Raw genomic sequence first — 20,852 nt, 5'->3', positions numbered from 1 at the left:
TGGGCCTGCCTCCTGAAGCAAAGGCGGAGACAGTGGGCTGCAGGGCTGCTCTCCAAAGCACATGAAACCTAGGGCAAGTGGCAAGGGTCACAGGTCAGAAGTGAGTCGTTCCAACCCAGGGGCGCCTAGGGCCTGCCAGCCTGACTCAAGCGCCATGGTGGGCCAGGCTGTGCTGGCCTCTCCCATAACTGCCCGATATACCCCTCCCAGCACCCCTGACAATATGCGCGCCTCGCCCTACTTTATAAGTAAGGAGCTGAAGCACAGAGAGGTTGTCAGAACTGCAGAGTGCCAGGACCCGGAGCTGGGATCCCACCCACGCGGTGGGGCTGGGACCCCTCTTGTGCCATCACCGCGCCCCCAGCTCCCACGACTGTGCGGTATCGGGTTGGGCGCTGGGATGTCGCCGGTTTCCGCCGGCAAGGCAGCACTCGGCCACAAGGGGACGCTAAGTCCTCGCTCTTGAGCAGCGGTCCGGGCTTCCCCAGCCCGCCCACGAGGTGGCAGCAAAGCTCCGACCGCGCAGCTCTGGGCGCGGTGGCGAATCCCTCACCGCCGCCGGAGACCCGGTCCCCGGCCTGCCCCACCCCCCCCAACCCCCGCCCCGATTGGCCCGTCTTCTGCCCTTTCTCCTCCCATGGAGTCATGGGGGTCCTGCCTCCCCAGATATCTCTGGGCAGACCCCAAAGGCCACTTCCAGAGGACCCACCGGCCCTAACTCCAAGTCCGAAAACAGCCCCAGTCCCCCCACCCCGCACCCAGCCCACCTCACATGGGCCTAATGGGGCTGGAAGGTCCCGGGACTCTCTAGAAAAGGCAGACACAGGGAGGACGCAGAGCATGGAAGGGCCACGTGTCACCAGGGGTGAGGAGGGAGCTTCCACTGCCCTTGCTGGCTCCACTCTTGTCTCTGGCGACAGGCTTAGACTGGGAGCGGATCCTGACCTGCCTCAGGACCTGTAACACTGCCTCACTCCCCCGGCAAACCCCACCCCAGCCAGCGCCCCCCTCCAGCCTGACCACCACACTGCAGGAGGACATGACAACAGTCAGGAGCACAAACGACACGGGCCCGTTAGCAACCTGCTGTGTTCTTTCTCCCCCTTTCCTCAAGGGTGACCTCAGCACGCATATGTGACACACTCATGCAGGCATGTCCCTGCACACACACATACCCATCCTCGTGAATACACACGCACACAGAGATACGGATGCACACACACATGCAGATGCACACATGCTTGTGAACTCACACCTACACACACACACAGACCCGGGTGCACGTGGACACAGACACACGTCCACACACTGACACAGACACACAGAGAAAGGTGCACAGCTAATGGCGTGCCTCTCGCGTGCCTCTCGTTCCTGAAAGGAACAGGAGGGACCAGAAAGGCCCTCACTGTCCTCTGTTGTATTTTTGCTCCCTCTGTCCGGCTCTCCTTCCCGCCCTGTCGGAGCCCCCACTCACTCTTGCATCCGAGCCCTTTGTCTCTCCTTCAAAGACGTTGCTCACACACTCACCCCTCCTTCCCTATCAACAACCCATCTTTAAAAAAGAAAAAGCCAGGGGCGCCTGGGTGGCTCCATGGGTTAAGCATCAGACTCTTGATTTCAGCTCATGTCATGATCTCATGGTTCGTGAGTTCAAGCCCCCGCATCAGCCTCTGTGCTGATGGTGCTGAGCCTGCTTGGGATTCGCTCTCCTCCTCTTTCTGCCCCTCCCCAACTTGTGCTTTCTCTCAAAATAAATAAATAAACTTTAAAAAAACATTTTAAAAAGAAAGGAAAAAGCCACAGCCCTACATCCCCTCCAGCTCTTGCCCTGTTTCTGTTACCTCCTGCCCTGCAAAATGTATCCGGCTGCCCCATGCCTCCACTGGCCTTTTGCTCTTGAACCTGCTGTGCTCTACCTTCTGGTCCCGCCACCCGTGGAAAGAAACGGCCCACTTCCGCGTCTTCAATTCTCCCACCTTCTGAATTCGACATTCTGTCTACACATGCCCTGGATGAGCTCAGCAGTCTCACATTCATATGATCCCTGACCTCCAGACCCCGATGGTCAGCAGCCCGGCCCTCGCCTCTGTTGGCAAGTATAAGGGCACATCCCTCCGAGCCCCGAATTTCTCCCCTGCAGGCCTCCCCAGCCCCAGGCTTCCTGTCTCAGGCCTCCACCCCTCCATCAGCCTGGACTCTCCCCTTCACACTCGTTCTCTCTGCCCCCCAGTCCTGAGTCCACGGGTTGCCTTCCCCCTCCAGTGCCGTCATCTTAACCCAAGCCACTGACATCTCCTTCCTAGGCTCCTGAAGCAAAACTGCTCTAAGCGTTATATACCTATTAGTTTATTTAATCCTTACTACAACCCTGTAAGGTAGATGCAATCATTATCCTTCTCCATTTTTACAGATGAGGAAACTGAGACACAGAGAGGTTGAGGCACTTGCCCAAGCCCACACGGCTATTAAGAGGATGTTCCAGGATTCGAACCCTGGCAGTTTGGCCCTGGTGTCCACCAATGGGCCATCCTGCTTTTTGTGCAGCGTGGAGGTCAGAGGTCGGCTCTCCTAGAACTATGTGGTGGGTGGAGGGAAGCGGACAGAGATGGTGACCCAAGGGGTCTAGACTGGACAAAGAGGAAGGGCTGCTGGGCACAGGGGAGGTGGGAGTTGGGAGTCTGTGAAATTGGAGATGATGCGGCTTCCTGTGGCAACGAGGGCAGACCGTGGCCAGGGATGGGGGTCGGTGGCTGGCCAGGACGGGCAGAGGGAAAGGTTACTGGACAGAGATGACCTCAGTTCCAGAACTGGCAGACAAGTCATGTCCCACAGACATACCCCCTTCTCCTCCTCGGGGGTCCGAAGATGCCATCGTCCTACACCCGTGTTGCCACCCAACTCACTCAGATCACACCTGTCTCCTGGAGCATCCTGGGTCTGCCCGACTGTGCTCCGTGACTGTCTGTATCTACCTGACTGTCTGGCTCAGCCCACCTGTCTGAGGACGTGGTGATGCCAGGGCCACAAGTCAGGCCTCCCCTTGGGGTACAGAGCCTGGGAGCCGGGGATGAGGGGGTGGAAACCCGGGCTGCTGACGCTGGAAGTTGTTCACGGGGAGACCTGGGTGCACAAAGGGCAGGTCCCACAGACCCAGGGGAAGGAGAGAACCCAGGGGTGCAGGGTAGGCAGGGAGGGCCAGCGCAGGCCAGCAGGGAAAGCTACATTCTTACTCTGCAAGCCCATGTGCTGAATTTTACTTTTCCTTTTATTTATTTCTTCTTCTTAAATCCTGTTTCTCTCCCTGAGGCATCTAATCTATTATTTAACATTGGATTGTACGATTGAAACTCCCAGGCAAATTGAAAATTATTTGTGTTTGAGGTTTCAGGCATGAGGCAGAGGCAACCATTTCTGGGAGATCCTGGGCACCGAGGTGAAGGAGAAGAACCCGCAGCCCCGCTCCTTCAAGGGGCTGGGTGGAGCAGGGGGTCCGCAAGGCCCAGCAGGCCCCTCCCGGGGGCTCTCAGCCTTGCGCACCCAGACCCCGAAGCTCAGGGGTCATTAATCTCCACGTGGCATTTCACTTGGGAAATGCTGTCGACACCTCCCACTGGCCAAAGTCCTCATAGGCCAAGCAGGTGCAATCAGTCACCCCAGCCCCGTGCCCACCCGGGGGGAAAGGCCTCGGTCACAAGAGAATTAATGACACGGGGACAAGGGCTCACCAGCATTTTTCAGGGGTTGGGCTCTCCCGGAATTGCAGCCAGCGTTGCTGGCCTAATGGGGTGCCCAGGGGTGAACTGAGGTGGGTGGGAACCAAGGGGCGGGGCTCAGGGTGGGGCTGAAGTCTGACAGGCTTTGAGAAGGGGAGAGGTGTGGTCGCATTTGCATAGCAGGAAGGACCATTAACGAGGCCGGGAGGCCATCAGCAGGCATCCATTCCACATTTTCTGAGCGGTCACCCGTGTCAGGTGCTGTGCGAGGCACTGTGACCACCTGATGATGGCACACATACTGTCCCAGCCCAGAACCAGGGCCCAGCATCGGGGATAACGGTGAGGCTGAGCCCGGTGAGGTTTCCCCACATGGCCCTTGGCCACTCAGGTCACTGGAGCCTCCATTGCCCCTCCAGGAACACTGGGAGAGGCAGGGGGTCACAAAGGACCGTCCTGGACCAGCCTGCTGCCAGCCCCTTCCACAGATGCTGCCAGGACTCTGAAGTTGTGCCCCCTCCGTCCCTCACTCCTTTGTGCAGCGACACCCACCCTGCACCCACCCCATTATGTCCACAGACATCTCAACTCCTGGGCAGTGTCTGGCACCAGGACTGAGCCGCTACGTACGCTTATCCATTTTGCCTCCTGTCCTCCCTCCTGTGACCCAGAGCCAGGCCTGGGGACCCAGCCTGGCCCCCACCAGGGCCAACAAGGGGCTCGCGCTAAAATGCGTGTATTTAGAATGAATATAAGTTTGCAACCCGCAGGGGGTGGAATATATGCAAAAGCTTATATCACACCCATATGCACACACACACACACACACCTCGGTTTTCAAGGAGGGAATGTAAAAAGCCACATGTTTAGACAACAGCGACAAGGACTGGAACTTGTAACAGCTGGGCCCTTTTGGTAGCAAGTATAACGAATCAGTAGCTCCAGCTTCCGATGAAGGAGGCCCTTCTGAGGCTCCGATACTGCGTGGGCACACAGCTGAGCCGCAGGACCTCAGAGCCTGGGACCCTGAGTGCCACAAAGCCTTTCGATATCAGGCTCAACCCTCCCCCCCTCCCTCTGCGGGATGTTTCATGCTCCTCTGTCCCATTAGGACCCACTTCCTCTGCTGTTTCTATGCCCACGGCAAAAACACCAGCGGAGAGCTCGCTGTGGGCCCCGCTGGCCTGGGTGGCCCCTCCATGCCCAGTCCTGACCCCAGGAGACTCCGACGGCCCCGCAGAAATCTGTCCTGCAGAAATATCAGGCAGGGGTACAAGAAGATGTGTGGACGATGTTCACTGAAGCATAATGTGAACTATCAAAGCTCTGCAAGCAGCCTAAATATCCATGAGCAGGGGAATGGATGGACAAAGCGAGATCCGGCTCTGGCTACCCGATACAATGTGTCCATTAAAAAAAATGTTTCAGTGTTTATTTATTTTTAATGTTCATTTATTTTTAAGAGAGGGAGACACAGACTCCAAAGCAGGTTCCAGGTTCTGAGCTGTCAGCACAGAGCCCGACGCAGGACTCGAACTCATGACCGTGAGATCATGACCTGGGTGGAAGTTGGACGCTCAACCGACTGAGCCACCAGGCGCCCCAATGTTGATTTATCTTTGAGGGGGGGAGGGGCAGAGAGCAAGGGAGACACAGAATCAGAAGCAGGCTCCAGGCTCTGAGCTGTCAGCGCCGCAGTCCTTCTCATTCATTCAGCAGACACCTTCTGAGTACCTGTTGTGAGAGACCCACCATGCTCAGTGGAGGGGACACGACAGTGAGCGAGAACAAACCCCAGCACAGTCTATCTGGGGAGTCGGACTCTAATGAAATAGTAGCACCCAAAGGTGCAGCGTCAGGACCCTCAAAGAGCTCTGAAGACAACCCAGACAGAGAAATCAGGGAAGACTTCCCAGAGGAAGTGGCAGTGGAGCCAAGATGAGGACAAGTGGGAGAGGATGGGAAGAATATGTGCAAATGTCCCGCGGCGAAAGATTCTATGGCCGGGCAAGGGACAGAAGGAGATTGCTGGGGCTGGGGCTGGGACAGAGAGGCTGGGGTAGGTGTCATGATGTGCCACCCAGGTCCCCGTCAGGGAAAAAAGATTTCCAGTCTTTAGATTGCTGCTGGCAGACGGTCCACCACTGCCAGGTCTTTTAAGGGATCACCCAGGCTAAAGACAACTGTCTGCCTAAGGTCACATCACGCCCAATGACAAGTCAATATGGGAATAGAAAGGCCCTGTGTCCTCACAACAATTCTGAAAAGTTATCCAATTCCAAAGCTCCACATGTGTAGACAGAACAATGGCCCCCCGAAGATGTCCGTGTCTTAATCCCCAAAACTGGTGAACGTGTTGGCTTGCACATCAAAAGAAATTTTGACATGGATAGATGCATGGATGCTTGCTGATGGCCTCCCGGCCTCATTAATGGTCCTTCCTGCTATGCAAATGCGACCACACCTCTCCCCTTCTCAAAGCCTGTCAGACTTCAGCCCCACCCTGAGCCCCGCCCCTTGGTTCCCACCCACCTCAGTTCACCCCTGGGCACCCCATTAGGCCAGCAACGCTGGCTGCAATTCCGGGAGAGCCCAACCCCTGAAAAATGCTGGTGAGCCCTTGTCCCCGTGTCATTAATTCTCTTGTGACCGAGGCCTTTCCCCCCGGGTGGGCACGGGGCTGGGGTGACTGATTGCACCTGCTTGGCCTATGAGGACTTTGGCCAGTGGGAGGTGTCGACAGCATTTCCTATGATTAAGGATCGTGGAGAGATGACCCTGGATTACCCAGGTGGGCACAATGTAACTCCCTTAGAAAAAGGAGACAGTAAGGGTCAGGGTCAGGGAGGGGATGGGACAACGGAAGCTGAGGTCAGAGTGATGGCAAAAAGCAGCCGTGAACCAAGAATTCAGGAAGCCTTTAGAAATTGGAAAAGGCAAGGAAACACATTTTTCCAGAGCCTCCAGAAGGAAGACAGCCCCGCTGACCCATTTCAGACTTCTCAACTCCAGAGGCGTAAGATATTAAATACGTGTTGTTTCAAGCCACTAAATCTGTGACAAAGTGTTACAGCCGCTAGAGAAAACTAACACAGCATCTTCTCCAACTTTTCTCTCTGCCCAGTCCCGCTTTCTTCCCCTCCACTCCACGCAGGTTGATCCTGGGAACCTTCCCTAACCAGTCTCTTGGATGCTAATGAGATCTGATTCCTGGGAAACCCCCCCTACGGCACTGAGCACCCAGTGTTCTGAGAAAGCTGAGGTTGGGTGGGATTTCAGAGCAGATTCGCCCCTCCTGACTGTCTAGCAACAGGAGCAGGTGGGGCGCAGGCTGTCATAAGGTGACCAGGCAATTGTCAAAACTTTCACCATTGGCGAATTGGGGTTGTTTTGCCCCTGGAAGGAAATGCAGTGGTACTTGAGAAATATCAGGGAAAAGTGAAATCAGTGGAATTCAGTGGCTATGGCTAAATTCGGCTAACACTTTGATAAGAGATAAAAGGCTGAGAACCGTTAAGAGCTAAGTGTGCCAGCCGGGAGACCTCTGTAGACCAGAAGGGGGCCCTCTGTCCCCCTGCAGCGAAAGGGCAGAGGACGCGGGGGACCGCAGAGCAGCCAAGTTCCAAAGAAGATTGGGCGACCTAAGCAGGTCTGCTGTGCCAAGGCCATGCTCTGGGTGGGACAGAATGACACGGTGACATGTCAGATGGGACATCTGAACTGATGCACCCCAAAATCTGAGATCTCAAGATTGCCTTGAGCCCTCTGAGCCTGCAGAAAGCGGGCCAGTCTTCCCTGTCAAGGACTAATGCTCCCCTATTCTTTGAAGAAGAGCAGAGGCCTCTGCTCTGCAAGACAGGGTGCAGCTCCTCTAGGATCTGCCCCATCTCTCCTCCTGGCCGCTAGCCTTGTAGTCAGGGATCAAGTCACAACATAACTAAGCCAGAGAAGTGCTGGGTTTGATAAGGAAGGAAAATAACTACAGCCCAAAGGAGCTCCAGGGCCTGTAGCCCACGGGTACTGGCAGGAGCCAGAGAGCCCAGGGGGGACTGGTTTCTGAAGGAGCATGGGCCGAGATCACGTGGCAGGGAGGGGTGGAAGGGCAGGGGCATAGACTAAAATAGGGTTGCTGAGCTTATCAATACAGAATTCAGTCTCCTAGCAAGGGCTACAGGAGATGGGGCAGACTGTGGCAGAAGCGTGAACAAAGAAATGCCCGAACTTCCGTGTTAGATGATGGCAGAAGGTCCAGCTAATGCTGGAGTGAATGGAAGACCCAGAAAATAGTCGAGACCATGCCCTTTGGGGGCCCGATGGGCACACTGTTTGCCAAAGCAACAGGGGATGGGCTGGCTAGAGTAGCACCAGGGTCACCAAGGGCAGGAGACAGCTCGCCTCTGCAGGCCAGGGCTGCTGGTAGGAGAGGCTCTCATAGCAGCAATGAGGACAAGAGGACCCCGACCACAGAGGGCTAGTGGTGGTACTTCCCCATCACAAGCACGGTGGCTACGGTTATTGCAGTGAATGGTCAGGTCAGCGTGGCAGCTGAAGTGGCCTGGCCTGTGGAGAGACAGGGAGCCAGTCGGTAGAACAAGGTGCTCCCTGGGGGCAAAAATAGATGGGAAGCCAACAACAGTGCTACTCGGTCGGTACAAAGAAATCAAGAATGGATGATCCGGAGCCTGAGGGTAATCTTCCCAATAAAAAACAAAAACAAAAACAAAAACAAAAACAAAAACAAAAAACAACAAACCTCAATGACTCTTTGCCCGGTTCTGGATGTAAGCCAGTTTTCAGGCTAGGAACCCGGCGACTGAAAGAGAGGTTGAGCCCCCAGGATAAGCCTATAACAGCAGAGCCACTACATCTAGTAATTATAGTCCTACTTCTTCCCCCAAAACGTACACTGGAGAAATAGGACACCCAAACAAATCTAGGACTTGATATTGATATGGTGAGGTCTGGTAGGTCATGGTGGCCTTCCTTTACAGCGGGGACATATAGGGCCAGATCATAAATGGAATGCTGGCCCAGGTCTGGCTTACAGTGGACCCAACAGATCCATGAATTCACCCAGTGGTCATTTCCCTACTCCCCAAACGTGTAATTAGAATAGACATACTTAGTTGTTGTCGCAACTCCCTCGTTGACTCTTTGGCCCGTAGTGGGGCAGGCCAAGAGGAAGCCTCTGAAACTGCCCTCTGCCCACTTCCAAGATAGTAAATAAAAAAAACACATTGCAGGGGCACTTGGGTGGCTCAGTCAGTTAAGCATCCAACTTCGGCTCAGGTCATGATCTCACGGCCAGGGGGTTCGTGCCCCACGTCGGGCTCAGAGCTGGAGCCTGCTTCAGATTCTGTGACTCCCTGTCTCTCTGCCTCTCTGCCTTTCTCTCTCTCTCAAAAATAAATAAATATTAAAAAAAAAAACATATTGCATCTGAGGGGGTGGCAGATATTGGAGTTACCCCTCAGAACTTAAAGGATTCAAGGGTAATGGTCTTCAGTATAGCTCCATGGAATTGACCAGTTTAGCCCCTGCAAAAACAAGAGGGATCCTGGAGGACAGACAAGGGATTATTGCAAACTCAGCCAAGTAGTGGTCAAAATTACAGTTGCCATGCCAAATATGGTGTCTTTGCTCGTGCAAATTATCATGACCTCAGTACATGGTCTTTGGCCATTGATCTGGAAAATGCATTATTTTCTATCCTTATTAGAAAAGAGGATCAAAACCAGCATCCCTTCAGTTGGAATGGGTAACAGTGTTCATTTACAGTCTCGCCCCAGAAATGTGACTCTCCAGCCCTCCGCCCAAGCACAGGCCCAAAAGATCGGGACTGGCTAGACAGTCCAGAATATCACATCGGTCTGCCATATTAATAACCTCACACCAGTCAGAATGAATGGGCAAGGAGCACCTAGTACACTGTGGCCTTAGTGAGACCCATGCACTCCGGTGGGTGAGAGGATAGCCCAATGGCGTTTCCGGGGCCTCTCATATCAGTAACAATTTTAGGAGCTGCAGGGGTCTGGGGCATATCCAGGACAATCAGGGCAGAGCACAAATAGCGGCATCTTGTACCTTACCTCAAAGAAGGGAGCACAACGCTTGGTGGGTCTCTTTGGGTTCTGAAAACGTAGTTCACATGTAGGAATACCCCAAACCACATACCAGGAGACATGAAAAGCTGTCAGCTTTACGTTAGCCCAGAGTAGGAAAGGGCTTTGCAGCAGGGGCAGGCTGTGTGACAAGAGGTGCTGGCTTGGGCTTTCTGACAGAGGAGACCCTATGGTACTGGAGTATCAGTATGGAGTATCAGTAGTAGAAAAAAGATACCATGTAGAGTTGTGGGCAAACCCCAAGGAGAGAATTCTAATGCAGAACTTAATGTTCTGTCCCCAGGCCGTGCCACGTGGAAATTTACACATCTTTTGAAAACCGCTTCCTGGCATGCTGTGGACTTTGGTATAGACGGAGTACCTGAATGGCCACAAGACACTGTGGCTGTGCAGCTGTAATCACCTGTCTTGGTCCATTCAAGCTGCTATAACAAAATAGCATAAACAGGGTAGTTTAGAAACAAAAAAAATCTCTCTCACGGTTCTAGAGGCCGGGAAGTCCAGTTCAAGATCATGGCACCAGCAAGGTTGATGAGGGCCTTCTTTCTGGTTTATAGTTCACACCCTCTCACTGTGTCCCCACATGGGGAAGGAGCTAGGGATCTCTCTGGAGCCTCTTTTATAAAGCACTGGTCTCTTGAATGAGGACTTAAGGACTTCCTAAAGGCCCCACCTCCCAGTACCATGTTTGAGGGTTAGGATATCAATATATGAGGTGGGGGAGGGGCGCCTGGGTGGCTCAGTCAGTTAAGCGCCCGGCTTCGGCTCAGGTCATGATCTCCCAGTTTGTGAGTTCGAGCCCCGCGTCGTACTCTGTGCTGACAGCTCAGAGCCTGGAGCCTGCTTCAGATTCTGTGTCTCCCTCTCTCTCTCTCTCTCTCTCTGCCCCTCTCCTATTCATGTTCTGTCTCTCTCTGTCTCTCAAAAATAAACTTAAAAAAAATTTTTTTTGATGAAGTGGGGGAAGCACAAACATCAGAACATAGCACTGCCCATGATAAATTGGGCTCTGTCCGACCTACCAAGTCACAAGGTCAAGTGAACCCAGCAGCATCCAGTATAAGACAGAAGTGGTGCCTCCAGGATCAAGCGTGAGCGGGACGAGAAGCCACACGCAACACGTGTGAGCATATAACCCAGGCTCTCTTTTTCTTCACCACTATTGCAACAACGCCTCTCTTTTCTCACACCTATAGCCACACGGCAGGGGATATGGTCTGCTAATGAAACAGGGAATAGCCAGAGCTTGGTTCAGAGGGGTATCGGCTTGTGGAAGCAAGTTAAAAAATGTATGATGTCTGCACTGCTGCCCCACTCAGGGGTGGTCTTGCTAGATGGTGGTGAAGTGAAATCCCCCCAGTGGGTACAGCTCCGGGAAATGCCCCTGGTCATCCCCTTCGGTAGAAAGAGAAGCACTCGTGGGCCCGGAAGGAGACCAATTAGAAGAAAGGACAGGGCTGCGGGGCAGTCATGGTGATGGGACGTGGCTCAAAGTGTAAAGCTTGCTCTCTCACATGTGAACATTCATTGGAGAGCACCCATCATGGGAAGGGCACTAAACAACTAAAGCAACAGAATGACTTGGCCAAGTGACATCACCCAACTGCTGGCACAAAGAATACAAGAAAGGAGTAGCCGTGGGGGCAGGGATGAAGGGTATGAGAAGTCTAACACGTGGGATCTTGCTCACAAGGCTGATGTAGCTGTTGTGCTGGCTGCAATCTTCCAGCGACAGAGCCCAACAGTAAGTCCCAAACCCAGCATCATTCCTTGAGGACACCAACTGGTCACCTGGTGGCAAATTGACCACACTGGATCCCTTTCATTCTGGAAGGAGCAGTGATTCATTTTATTAGGAATAAACACATATTCTGGGTACAGGTTTGCTTTTCCTACCCACGAAGTCTGAGCCAGGCTCCCATCCAAGGACTTATAGATGCACCAGCACAGGACCCCACAAAACATCTGTTAGATGAAGGGTTACAGCAAAGGAGGTGGGGGATGGGCACACGACCATAGGCTACACTGGTCATATCACTTACTGTAGCACCCTGCATCTGTCAGTCAGATAAAACAATGGAAGGGACTATTACAAGCACAGCTAAAGTACCAGCTCAGATGTGATATTTTGCAAAGATGTGGTCCCATTCTTGAGAGCAAAGTGTACACTTTGGGGTTTTTTTTAATGCTTATTTATTTATTCTGAGAGAGAGTGCACACACATGAGTGGGTTGGGGGTGGGGAGGGGTAGAAAGAAAGGAGAGAGAATCCCAACCAAGCAGGCTCCATGCCATCAGCACAGAGCCGGACGCAGGACTTGATCTTGCAAACCGCGAGATCGAGATCTGAGCCAAGATCAAGAGTTGGACACTTAGCCAGCTGAGCCACCCGGGCTCCCCAAGAGCAAAGTGCACACTTTAAAGCAACAATAGCTTGACATGGGTCTACTCCTATGTGATATGCAGAATAATGACCCTTTCCCCCAAAGATATCCATGTCCTAATTCTAGGAACCTATAAATATGTTCCCTCACATGGCAGATGTGATGATGTTGACCTTAAGGTAAGGATATTATCTTGTATTACTAAATGAAAGAGGGAGGCAGGAGAGTGTCAGAGAGATCCAGTATGGAAAACACTCAACCAACATTGCTAGCTTTGAAGATGAAGGGGAGTCACCAGACAAGGAAAGCAGCCAGCCTCTAGGAGCTGGAAAAGGCAAGGAAATGGATTCTCCCCTAGAGCTTCCAGAAGAAATGCAGACCTGCCTGCACCTTGATTTTTAGCCCAGCGAGACCTATTTCAGACATCTGACGTCCTGAACTATATATAAAATGACAAATTAGGTTGTTCTAACTCACCGAGTTTCTGATAATTTGCTATGGTAGCATTAGGAAACAAATACACTAGATCATAGGCAAGATGTGCCTGGGAGCCAAGGAGCAGAAGGGTGTCCTGCTTACTAGCCATCTACTTGGGAAATTTGGGATTCCCATTCCCACACCCCTGGCTCCTAAGGGTCTAGAGATTGGCTTCTTCCAATGAACACAGCAAGAGTTTCATGAGCTATAAGCTATGGATGCTGCCTGGGCACTTTAGGCAACTTGTGCCAAGGGACAAGCAAATAAAAGTCACCATCTTGGCAGGGGTAAAGGACTCTGATCATCATAAAGAGGTAGTTGTGAGATACACACACACACACACACACACACACACACACACACACAGTAGGGGCAGGAAGAAATGTATTTGGTGTTTGGTGAATCCACTTGGGTCCTTCTTGGTACCTTACCCAAGTTTGACGCTAAATGGACAAGTGCAGCAACTCTGGACTGAGGTCATGTTGGTCAGGGTTTCAGAGCTCAGGGCTGAGGGTCTGGTTACTCTGCCAGGTAAGCCATGGAGGCCAGGACAGTCATCAGCTGAGGATGGGGGCGGGGGGGTGGTGGCGGGGGAAGAGGAGAATTCCGAAAAGATCACCGAGGTGAGGGAACATGAGTACATCTGTAGCCTCAGACCACATGCAGCAGTGGGGGTTGTCGTTAGTCCCACTAAGCTTCCTCTTCTCTCCCCCAGGGACAGGCACACCAGGACCCTTGAGAGGCTACTCCCCGAACGTGTATGAAGAAGTAGGGCCTGGTCGTGCAGGAGATGGACTGTGTTGGACACTGTGGTCCAGGACCCAGATCCCCCTTCAGTAATGAAGGACTTACCTCCCCAGCTGGTGGGGTCTGCAGAGAGCCTTCCGCCAGCAGCTCCCTTCAGAGAAGGCTCCAGGTGAGGAGTGCTGCCTGGCCCAAGGTCCCACCCCCATCCATGACACATCCGGTGATCAATATGGTGACACAGAGGCCCAGCATGCTCGCCCCAAATGAGAGACAATCCTGTGCTCCTTGTGAGGTCAAACGTGGCCACCGTTGGGACTGTATGAGAGTTCAGCTTCTCCCCCGGCTCACTCCTCCCTTGTTCTCCCTTTTACAAATGTCAGTGTGAAAAAGCACCCCCTGATAAACCTGCAATAACCTCCCCCGAGTCTGCTTCCCAGGTTGCTGTGAGAGGGGGCTGAAGAAGAGGTGGGCCCGTCCCCACACACCACACGGGATGGTGTTATCCTCAGATGGAGGGAAGCCTTGGCCTTGGTCTGAAGCAACAGCTACATGATCTTTTGAAAAGATCTCTTTGGCCACCAAGGAGAAAACAGATTGTGAGGGCAAAATTGACAGCTGTGAGGCCAGATGAGTGGCCGCAACAGACATCCAGATGAGAGGTGATGTCTGGACGTGGCGTGGCGACAGAGAACCATGGGAGGGGCCGAGGAGTAACTGGATAGGTCGTGGTGATGATGAGAATGGACAAGGGGGTACAGAAGGGGGCGGATCCTGGCTGACTGACTCCCCGGCTGTCAGCTCACACAACTGAGTGGTGGGGGAGATGGGGACACTGAGGAGGAGGCCAGGCTTGGAGAGGGCAAGATCATGAGCTGGAGTCGGGACATGTTGAGTCTGGGAAGCCTCTGAGACACCCTGGGTGAGGCATCAGGCAGGTGGTGGGATGTAAGTCTGAGGGTCACTGATGCGGCAGAGATGCAGGAGATCATGCAGGGAGGAAGTGAGGGAAGGGGAGGGAAGGGGAGGGAAGGGAAGGGGAGGGGAGGGGAGAGAAGGGAAGGGAAGGGAAGGGAGGGAAGGGAAGGGAAGGGAGGGAAGGGAAGGGAAGGGAAGGGAGGGAGGGAAGGGAAGGGAAGGGAAGGGAAGGGAAGGGAAGGGAAGGGGAGGGGAGGGAAGGGAAGGGAAGGGAAAGGAGGGGAGGGGAGGGGAAGGGAGGGGAGGGGAGGGGAGGGAAGGGACAGGACGGGGAGGGGAGGGGAGGGGAGAGAAGGGGAGGGAAGGGAAGGGAAGGGAAGGGAAGGGAGGGGAGGGGAGGGAAGGGACGGGGAGGGGAGGGGAGAGAAGGGGAGGGAAGGGAAGGGAAGGGAAGGGAAGGGAAGGGAAGGGAAGGGAAGGGAAGGGAAGGGAGGGGAAGGGAGGGAAGGGACGGGGAGGGGAGGGGAGGGAGGGGAGGGGAGGGAAGGGAAGGGAAGGGAAGGGAGGGAAGGGAAGGGAAGGGAAGGGAAGGGAAGGGAAGGGAGGGGAGGGAAGGGACGGGACGGGGAGGGGAGGGAGGGGAGGGAAGGGAAGGGAAGGGAAGGGAGGGGAGGGGAGGGAAGGGAAGGGACGGGGAGGGGAGGGGAGGGAGGGGAGGGGAGGGGAGGGGAGGGAAGGGAAGGGAGGGGAGGGAAGGGACGGGACGGGCAGGGGAGGGGAGGGAGGGGAGGGGAGGGGAGGGAAGGGAAGGGAAGGGAAGGGAAGGGAAGGGAGGGGAGGGGAGGGAAGGGAAGGGATGGGGAGGGGAGGGGGGGGAGGGAGGGAGGGGAGGGGAGGGAAGGGAAGGGAAGGGAAGGGAAGGGAAGGGAGGGAAGGGAAGGGAAGGGAAGGGAAGGGAAGGGAAGGGAGGGAAGGGAAGGGAAGGGAGGGAAGGGAAGGGAAGGGAAGGGAAGGGAAGGGAAGGGAAGGGAAGGGAAGGGAAGGGAGGGAAGGGAAGGGAAGGGAAGGGAAGGGAAGGGAAGGGAAGGGAAGGGAAGGGAAAGGAGGGAAGGGAAGGGAGGGAAGGGAAGGGGAGAAGGGAATGAATCAGCAAAGCAAATTGAAAAGCAGTGAGCTGAGTGGGAGGAAAGGGGATAGGTGTGATTTCTGCTCTGCAGAGGTCAAGTGCGACAGGCAGTGCAAGCAAAGATATGCTGCAGACACGCATGTCCCTAACATCTCAAAGACCTAAAAAGGCAAAAGTCTATTTCTCCCTCGCCGTGCAGGTCCTGCGTGGGTCAGCAGGGACTCAGCTCATCATGGTCAGTCAGGCACCAGGTTGATGGAGACTCCGTCTCTCAACCAGCTTCCACGATTGCCCAGGCAGAGAAGGGGCGTAGGAAAGGCACACTGGCTCCTCGGGTCTCTGCCTCACATTTTGCATGGCTTCACCTAACTTCCAAGGCGGCAGGGAAGGACAGTGCTGCCCGGAATCTACGGAGGAACAGAGTGGGGAGCTCTTGGTGGCGCTACCCTCCAACACACCGAGGAGAGAGGAGTGGTGGCTGAGCCAGATGTCACCGAGGCCGGGGAAGGTGCAGGTGGAGAAACGCCCTCAGAATGAGCAGACATGGGTCCCTGTGACCTGAGAAAGAGGTGACATTGGAGACTTGAAGGGACTAAGGCTGGAAAGTGAGGACGGACTGGAGGTGTGTAGGAGACAAGAAGCCCCTTTCCAACACGTCAGCTGGGATGGGTGGAGGGAGGCAGGGAGGAGGCTGGAAGGGGCTGCTTAGACTAGAGTTTTGTTCTGGTAGTGGGAGAGAACAGGAACATGTGTTGAGGCCAATGGGAGGATCTATTGAAGGGAGAGGCTAACTCGGCAAGAGAAGACAGGGTCAGCACTAGGGTAAGGGGGCATATATGTCTGTGTGTACCAGTGCACCTGAGACCCTGGGGTTTCCTGAGCTTACTGCCAGGGCCTGCTGGGCATATGCCTCGGGTCCTCGTCCTGAGGGTAGACAGCACCCACCAGTGTGTGCATCCCAAGGCCCAAGGGGTGGCCAAGGGGCTGCCATTTGTGGGGGATGTGCACACAGTATGGATGAGGCCCCCGACAGTGTGGGACAGAGCCTAGCCAGGTGAGACGGGGTGGACTCAGGCCAGCTCTTCCCAGGTCGCCAGATTCCAGCACAGTACTCCAAGGGATCCAAGAATTCCAACTGAACCCAACGTGCCAGTTGGGTTCACAGTAGGCCCCCCAACAGTTAAAAATCTACGTATAACTTTTGCTTCTCCAAAAACTTAACTACCAGGTGCCTTACCGATAACGTAAACAGTCAATACATATTGTGTATGTTACATGTATTAATAACTATATTTTTTAAGTAGGCTTCATGCTTAGCAGGGAGCCCAATGGGGGACTTGAACTCACGACCCTGAGATCAAGACCTGAGCTGAGATCAAGAGTCGGATGCTTAACCAACTGAACCACCCGGGTGCCCCAATATACTGTATTCTTACAATAAAGTCGGCTGGTAAAAAAGGAAATTCAGACTATCATAAGGAAGAGAAAATACACTTGCTGTACTACACTGTAAAAAAAAAAATATGCTATCAGTGGACCCATGCAGTTCAGACCCACGTTGTTCGAGTTGTTCAAGGATCAGCCCTATATACATTCCCACACAAATTAGATTGGGAGTGCACACACACACACACACCCAGAAGGATACGGTTTGTATCAGTCAGCTTTTGCTGTGTGACAAAGAAACACAAAATCTCAGTGGTATACGAAAAGGCATTGATTTCTCATGCATCTGTGGTAGCTCGTGCGGTTCCCCCCCCCCCACGTGTCTCATTCTGGGGCTCGGCCTCGAGGATCAGCATTTCTCCCTACTGCCGTGGCAGGAGTCCGAGAGGCAAGCTCGGCCACAGGACTATATTTCAGGTCTCTGCTCCTGCCATGTCCGCTAACTCCCCTTCGGTGAAGCCCAGTATCAGAGAGCAGAAAAGTACATTCTGACAAGCATAAAGCCACAGCAAGGGTTGAGATGTCTAAAGCTACTACGGGGCAGGGAAAAATTGGAATCGATAATTTAACCTATCGCATTCCAAACTGAGGCTCCCCTAGGAGGAAAATGAGATAGCTGGAGGGAGGGGGGTAACTTGTCATTAATTCTAACTACTAAAAGAATAGGTGTTTTAATTTTTTACAACATACATGCATTCTGATATCTCTTCTGCAATAAAGCAAAAATAAGGAGACCTTGATTCTCTCCAGTTCCAAACAAAATCCTAATAGAAATTTTTTACTAGTTGATTCACCTAGAAGACTGGCTAGCCATCTTCAAACAACAGATTCTGTTTTAGATCCTGACCTCACACTATAAGCAAAAGTTAATTATAAAAGGATAAGGGACCGAAATGTAAAAATAGAATTGTAAAACATCCTAGGGAGATCATATTTTGAAATATATCAAGATGTCTTTTCTTTTTGCACTTCCTTGGGTGACCTTCCAGCTTTTCAGCCAGAGGCTTGCATTGCCTAGAGGTGGAGGAGGATGGAAGAAGGGAGGGGAGGAGGGAGGGAAGGAGGGGAGAGAGGGAGGAAAGGGGGGAAGAAGCTGGGGAGAGGGAGAAGAGGGGGGAGAGGAGGTGGAGAGGAGGCGAAGGAGGAGGAGAGGAGTGGGGAGAAAGGAGAGAGGGCAGCAAGCAGGCAGGAGGCGGAAGGGAGGAGGGAAAGAGTGGACATCACCTGCCAGGCAATGCCCTCTTCCAAAAGCAGTCTGGTGGGAGGTAGGAGGTGGGAGGTGGGAGGTGGGAGGTGGGAGGTGAGAGGTGAGAGGTGGGAGGTAGTCTTTCCTTCCCTCTGACAGTGAGAACCCACCAGTTTCAGTAAATGCATTAAAGACCCAATTCAGACAGGAGAAGCTCTTTGGGGGCCTTGGCACAGGAGACACAGAAAAGCTGGCTGAGGGAGGAGTGAGGAAGGAGGCAGAGGCCAGGCGTGCATCAAAGAAGGGGCAAGGGAGGGCACCCACCATGCCCAGTCACGTGGGGAAGTGAGTGGCAAAAACAAAATGCAAGAAGATACACATGTTGACTATCATTTATGTAAAAGCTTAAAGCTAACACAGATGTTATCACTGTTTTATAAATACATTCATGTGTTGCAAAAAGTATAAAAATGTGCTCAGGAGGGTTGCAACTAAGGGAGGGGAGAAGGGAAGAATTTTAAACTGGTCTGTATCATTTCATTTGATTTTGATTCTGAAGGAATCAGAAGGAGAGAGGAAGAGAAGAGCAGAGCAGAGCAGAGCAGAGCAGAGCAGAGCAGAGCAGAGAAGAGAAGAGAAGAGAAGAGAAGAGAAGAGAAGAGAATCTTAAGCAGGCTCCATGCTTAGGGTGGAGCCCAACGTGGGGCTTGTTCCCACAGCCCTGGGATCATGACTTGAGCTGAAATCAAGAGTGTGACGCTTAACCGACTAAGCCACCCAGGCTTATTGGATTTTCAAAAGAGGCATCTGAAGCAAATATTCAAAAGTGTAACATTTGTTCTATCTGGGTAGTGGGTATAGGGGTGTTTTCCATATTTTCTATACTTTGAGATAGACAGTAGGGGAAAGACGGGCTGTCGATTAGTATGAATGGTTTGATGCCATAGTTCAAAAACCATGTGCACCTGTGTTTTTGTGCCTGTGGTTCTATGTGACTCTATCCGTGTACATTACATGTGTGTGCCGTGTGTCCCTTTGTGTGTGCCACTTGTGTGAGCATGTGTGTATCTGTGTATCTATGTGCATGTATCTGTGCAACTGTGTTTCTGTGGCTGTATAGGTCTGTGACTTTGAGTGTACATATGTGTGCGTATCTGTGTGAGTCTGTGTCATTGTGGGTCTGTGCATGCTTGTGCATCTGTGTGTATGAGCGGGAAGAAGGATGGCTGGACAAACACCAAATCATTGACACGTTTCTCTCTGGGAAAAGGGAACAGGATTTTGGTTTCCCCTTCATACATTTTACTCTGTGTGTGTGTGTGTGTGTGTGTGTGTGTGTGTGTGTGTGTGGCTTTTTTTTTTTACAATGATAATGTATTCTTTATTAAAATTTCAAAATACTTTGAAAAAGACAGTGAAGACTTTCACAGTTTGAAAAATGAAAAGAATTTACCAGCAGATCGTTGATGCCTTCCAGGGTTCCTCTTTGCTCCCTGGGCCCCAGCCTGGTGGGGTGGATTCCATCTATCCCCCAGGGCCCTGAGGACACTTCCTAGCTCCGCCCCACGGGCATGGCCCAAAGCAAGCATGAAATTTCTCTGAAGTCTTGTGTCTTATCTTTAAACGTTAGGCAACTTTTACGTTCTCCTCTTTAATGTATACATGTTTATCTTAATTATACAATCACGAGGTTTTAACCCCCAAGTCTTGGAGCCAGGGGGCCATTCAAGGGGGCTCCCTCTCCCGCACGTTCTGCAGCTCCCATGCATCTCCTGTTGGAGGGAGGGGGGTACGTGCCTAGCCAACTGCAACTCGAGTCGTGGGGGGGTGGGGGGGGGAGGGGGTGTAACCACAGTCTGCGGGCGGCTCTTGGAAGGTCAGCTGGAAGAAGTGGCTAACCATCATCATTTCAAGAGCACTTACACTCTTGCAAGTTCTTTGCACCTGCTGTCACACTGAATTCTCCCCGCGTCAACTTGGTATTGTTATAGCTCTCTTGTTCTACAGGAGGATACTGAGACTCCGAGAGATGAGGCCCAAGGTCACCCAGTTGGACTCAGACTTCCAAGTTCACGCAGTGGACTGACTGTCTCCCTACAGGATAGGCCCAAAGAGAAGGGATTGCCTGTGCCAAGCAAGAGAGTACTGAGCTTTGGCCGGAGGAGGGGGGCCCGGGGCAGGGTTCCTGACTGACCAAAGGCTGCTTTCTTCACTGTCTCAACTCTTTTTTTACCCTTGGACCCATGCAAATCCATCTGTAGTGAGTACCCTTTGTGCCGTGAGTCCAGGGTCACTTCAGTGGTCACCTGGAGCCAGAGTGGCAGCCACACAAAGTCATTTGGGGGCAAGACTTGGCATTTAAGGCCACAGACTAGGCTGACACGGACTGAGTGACCTGGAGAACCCCAGAGAGGGCCTCACAGGTCTCCAGAGGCTCCAGAGGCTGCAGCAGCTTCGTCTTTCTGGCAATCTTTTTTGCACCGGGAGAGCAGTCCTGGGCGCTGCTTCTGCACCTCTCCCCAGTGTCGGAGGCCAGGCCTCTGTGGAGATCCACTGCCCTACTGAGCAGATGCTGCTCAGGGAACAGGGAACAGCCTCATCCCCCACGTCCTCCTGCTGGGAGGACCTACTTTACTAATGCAGCTGGAAAGAAGAATGAGACCTTGGAGGAACCTCAAGGGGAGGTGGGCTGGGGGCCTGGGGCCGGCGGCCTGGCTTGGCTGCCTCCACGTTTGGG

This window comes from Panthera tigris, chromosome E2 (genome assembly GCF_018350195.1).
Source record: "Panthera tigris isolate Pti1 chromosome E2, P.tigris_Pti1_mat1.1, whole genome shotgun sequence".
Lineage (NCBI taxonomy): Eukaryota > Metazoa > Chordata > Mammalia > Carnivora > Felidae > Panthera > Panthera tigris.
The sequence above is the reverse complement of the archived record's forward strand: the minus strand, read 5'-3'. Positions refer to the sequence as shown.